This window comes from Nannospalax galili, unplaced genomic scaffold (assembly GCF_000622305.1).
Source record: "Nannospalax galili isolate Female #2095 unplaced genomic scaffold, S.galili_v1.0 scaffold456, whole genome shotgun sequence".
Classification (NCBI taxonomy): Eukaryota; Metazoa; Chordata; class Mammalia; order Rodentia; family Spalacidae; genus Nannospalax; species Nannospalax galili.
This window is the reverse complement of record NW_008337055.1, coordinates 68,707-73,279: the sequence shown is the minus strand read 5'-3', so window position 1 is coordinate 73,279 and position 4,573 is coordinate 68,707.

Below are 4,573 nucleotides of genomic sequence, written 5' to 3'. Positions count from 1 at the left end.
TCATCGGGTAGATTTCAATGGTAATGTTTATCACCTCTACTAATTAACATGACATAAATTTCCATGCTTCCTCCTCAGATATAATACATTTTAAAAAAAATTGTTGATTTTTCTTTTTGTGTGTATATCACACAGGACATCCCAAACCATCTTATTCAACTACACACCCATTTCCCAGATGGCACCCTCCCATAGCCTCCCTCCCCCCAGTAGAGCCCTTATACTCTGATATCCCTGCTACTGTCTGCTGTGTTGTCAGCACCCCAGCCATTCCCCACTACTTGTCCATCTGGTGAATCTAGTTAGCCTATCTAGAGGTCTTTGTTTTAGGAAGGTCAGCTGTTCATCATCTAGCAGTAATCAGTTGCCAATATTCCTTTAGATAGGATTGGGGTCTGATGTTCATTTTCCCAGTTCTATGCTGGGTTGCTGCAGTCACCACCAGCGGCGGCTGCTTCTCCGTTCTCGTGGGTGCCACTCCTTCATTCTCACAGGCATCAAGGCTGCTCCTCCGCTCGCCCTGGGCTGAGGCTGCTCTTCTGCTCGCCTGATGCTGAGGCAGCTCTTTTGCTTGCCCTGTACTGCCTCCTGTTGTCACTGCGCTCCTGTTGTCGCTGCTTCTGCCCGGTCCCGGACCCCAGGGCTGGTGAGGAGACTGTGTCAGCAGTGCCGCATTCAGACACAGGAGACCAGATTCAGTTACACAGGTCTGCTTTATTGCAGGAAGGCACAAGCTTATATGGGGTAGTGGTCCAATCACAGCACAGCAAGTAGGATACCTTATTAGCATAACAGACTTAGCATCCTATTAGCATAACAGACTTAATGTCCTATCACAGAATAGCAGGGAGGATGCCTCATTAGCATACTGGGTTTCAGATTACAGAGCCAAGATTTCTGGACCCTGACAGTTGCAATACCACCCTAGACTCAAACCTGTCTCCCACATCTCCCCCTTTTATTATTTTTAAAGGTGAAGTATATAGCATATTGATATCAGTCCAGATACATCAAGGCAAAGTACAATGGCTCAGGGGTTATTGTATCAAGAGCCCCCCGCCCAAGATGGCAAGCTTCCTTAGAGCAGGTGGTGCCAACTCCATGCCAACCAGTGGGAGTCGAGATTCTTTGTCTCAGTATTGTTGTCCCCACCTCAAGGGTCACCCAGCATAATGGACTAGCCTGTCTTAGGTTGTCCCATTCATTGGGATCTTACCCATCATTGACTACCAGCCCTCGAAGGATGGGTCCGTTTGTGTGGTTTGGCAGAGGGAGAGACAGTACATCCAGTATTGGCCTGTTTATAAGGCCTCCTCAGGGGTCAAGAATTTGTTGAAACCTGTCAGAGGCCAATTATAGGTTGATAAGGGCAAGGAACAGTGGGTCCTTGTTTGCAGAGACATGCCTGGCAAGATCTGGAGGCAGGGCAGCAGCAGAAACCAGAGAAATATGAGTTTTAACAAAATTAAGGAGACCCTTGACAATACAGGGTCCCAAAATCAGAAGAGTTAGTATAATAAGGGGAACAGCTAAGGCAGACAGGAGCATGGTACATCTGTAGTTCAGGGAACCATTGGCCAGGGGGTGTAGATTTTTATGTGGAACAAGAGTTGCTAGAGCTTGAGAGTTAACAATACTGATAACATAAATAATAAGGAACATAGACAAAGGTTTTCCTCTAGATTGAGGACTTAGCTTAGCTAATGTCTCTGTTTGTGGAGAGAGATGTTTGAGGTCTCCCTGGGTTGGTGGCTTTTGTTGTCTGTGACGTTGGGTCGGTCTCTCAGTGGTAGAGAGGTGGGTCGCTTCCTCCAGGGTCAGGGCTGCCATCTCCAGGGTCGGTGGTTGTGGAGGGAGGATTTTATCGCAGGCAATTCTGATGTTCCAGGCTGGGATCCAGATGGGGCCTGGAACATTATCTGGAAAGACACAAGCATAGGCTTGCCCTTGCGTTAACAACAGATGTCAATAATATGATGGATATATTTGAGCTTGCCAAAAGGAGCCTCCATTTGCCATATCTCATTTGAGCCAAGACCTCTAGGGAGGGTCCCAGTGTGTTGTAATGGCCCCAGAGGTAGAAGAGGGGCACAAGAGGAGCAGGCACGGACCAAATGTTTATAGCTCTGAGCACAGACTGCACAAAGCCACACTTGTTCAAAGTAGCAAGGAGGTCCCTGTGCCTGGGCTTGTGGGATTTCGAAAGTACCATGCCCTACCAGGGTGTCAAACCCAATGTTTTGAACATTGGCATTTCTATTGTGCTCTGCCTGTTTGCATTTGTCCTGATAAGCAGCCTTCCATAAGAGAAAATCACCTCCCTGTAGAGAGGCACGTGCAATATTCTGCCAGTCATAGGGAGTGTTGGCCGCATGGCTAATCTAATAGCTGACCACACCAAGGGGAGTGAATGCCATCCTCAACTGCTGCCTTACGCAGCTTCCTTAAGGTATCATGAGAATATGGACTCCAGACATTGGGGTTCTGTTGTCCCTGATTGATGGTAACTGGGAAAAACTGTGGCAGAAAGTAGCCATCGCCCTGTAATGGCAGAGCAGAGGCTGCCTTAACTTCCCATTTTTCATCAAAGCCAATACAAGATGGTGGAGGGTAGCCACTGCCCAGTAATGGTGGGGCAGGGGCGATCTTGACTTCCTGTTTTTCATCAGGGGGATGCTCGTATCCTAATTTCTCATTTTTTGCCTCATTATCAGCAGTCATCGTTTCTGCATCATAAGAGAAATCAGTTACTGTGGTTTTGACTGGAGATGCCTGGGACAAGCTGTCCCCACTATCCTGTTGCTTTATTTGTTTATCTATGCTTTTTAGTATGATTATTCTGCTCAGGGGCATTGGGGAGAACTCCCCGAAGCGAGGCCAGAATGGCAGTCACAATGGGGTAGAACAGCCCAGATAATGGACGCCCCCTCCCTGACTTCTCTCTTTCTGGCCATAAATAGCACATGAGCCAATTGCTCCAGGTCCCAACAGCAGGAATCTGTAAACCAAGGAGCAAGAGCTAGCACTTCATCCAATACCTTAGTTACTTCCTTCTCTATTACCCTAATTTGCCTACTCCTGAGGAGAGAAACCAGTGCAGCAGCGCAGGGGCTGGCAGCAGCTGGATGGCTATTCCCCATACTGGAGGTCACTCACCCTGCAAGACGTACCCAGAAGGACTCAGGTGCCATTCAGGAAGACGATTGGCGGAGACAGGAATGACACACCAAAACGAAGACTGCAAGCCAGAAGAATGAAAGCAGCGAGCACCCATGGAAGAATCACTGGCAAAGAGGGCATCCGGAGCCCCAAGTGTTACAGCCCAAGTGTTACAGCCTCATGGGGTTGGGCTTTTCGAGCCCCACGTTGGGCACCAGCTGCGGTCACCACCAGCGGTGGCTGCTCCTCCATTCTTGTGGGTGCTGCTCCTTTGTTATCACAGGAGTCAAGGCTGCTCCTCTGCTTGCCCTGGGCTGAGGCCACTCTTCTGCTCGCCTGGTGCTGAGGCAGCTTTTTTGCTTGCCCTGTGCTGCTTCCTGTCGAAGCTGCTTCTGCCTGGTCCCGGACCCCAGGGCTGGTGAGGAGACTGTGTCAGCAGAGCCACATTCAGACACAGGAGACCAGGCTCAGTGACACAGGTCTGCTTTATTGCAGGAAGGCACAAGCTTATATAGGGGTAGTGGTCCAATTACAGTACAGTGAGTAGGATACCTTATTAGCGTAACAGACTTAGCATCCTATTAGCATAACAGACTTAATGTTCTATCACAGAATACAGGGTAGGAGGCCTAATTAGCATACTGGGTTTCAGATTACAGAGCCAGGATTCCTGGACCCTGACAGTTGCAATATCATGCTAGACTCAAGGCTGTCTCCCACAGGTTACTATCTGGGAGTCTCTTGGGCCCCCCTGGCCAACAACTCAAAAGAAGGTATCTCCTATGTGGCATTGTTTCTTGTTATGTAGCCTTTAGCTATACATATGGACTCTTAAATTATATTAGCCCCTTTAATCTTCAGTTATACTTTCCTTTTGGGTGTTTAAGGCCATATAGTTGGCCTAGATAAACCAATTTATTTTTACTCTTAAGGTCGTTTGAGGATCTGTTCCTAAGAGGTCACATGGGCTTGGGAGGAGTTCCTGGCTCCTTTCATTTTACCAGTTCCATCTATGTGAAGATAAGTCAAAGATCCTGCTTGACCATGGCTGGCTTCTCTTGGAAGCGGTGGATGAGTGTTCCCCTTTTCCCACATCCTCTCCAACATTTGGTATCATTTGTTCTCTTGATCTTAGGAAGTCTGACTGGGGTAAGATGAAATCTAAAAGTAGTTTTAATTAGCATTTCCCTAATTATTAGTGATGTTAAACATCTTTTAAGATGCTTCAGAACCATCTTTACTTCTTCTTTTGAGAACTCTCTGTTCAGCTACTTAGCCCATCTTTTAATTGGGTTACTTCTTGTCTTGATTCTCTGTTTTTTGAGTTCGTTTTATATTCTGGTTGTTAAACCTCTATCAGATGTGTCGCTGGTGAAGATTTTCTCCCATTTGTGGGTTTTCTGATAGCTTCCCG